Below are 274 nucleotides of genomic sequence, written 5' to 3' on the forward strand. Positions count from 1 at the left end.
CCACCCACCCTCTTCTAGATATTATATATTGCATGATGGTACCTAGTATTAATCCGGACTAGCCCTCCGCACAGCAAATCTCCAGGGTCAGATAATCCCGTTGCAAGCTGTCCCTTTCCACCCCCGGAGGGCCCTGAATTAGGTCAGACGGGATTAAATTTGCGGTTTATTTATTTATCTAATTTTTTTTTTGTGCTGGTTTCAGGCACACTCAGCCTCGGAGGAGGCGGGGAGGGGGGCGGAGAGCGGGGGGGGGATCGTGCGAGTGTCCGCA

The sequence above is a fragment of the Corvus brachyrhynchos genome, unplaced genomic scaffold, assembly GCF_000691975.1.
Source record: "Corvus brachyrhynchos isolate BGI_N302 unplaced genomic scaffold, ASM69197v1 scaffold32, whole genome shotgun sequence".
Classification (NCBI taxonomy): domain Eukaryota; kingdom Metazoa; phylum Chordata; class Aves; order Passeriformes; family Corvidae; genus Corvus; species Corvus brachyrhynchos.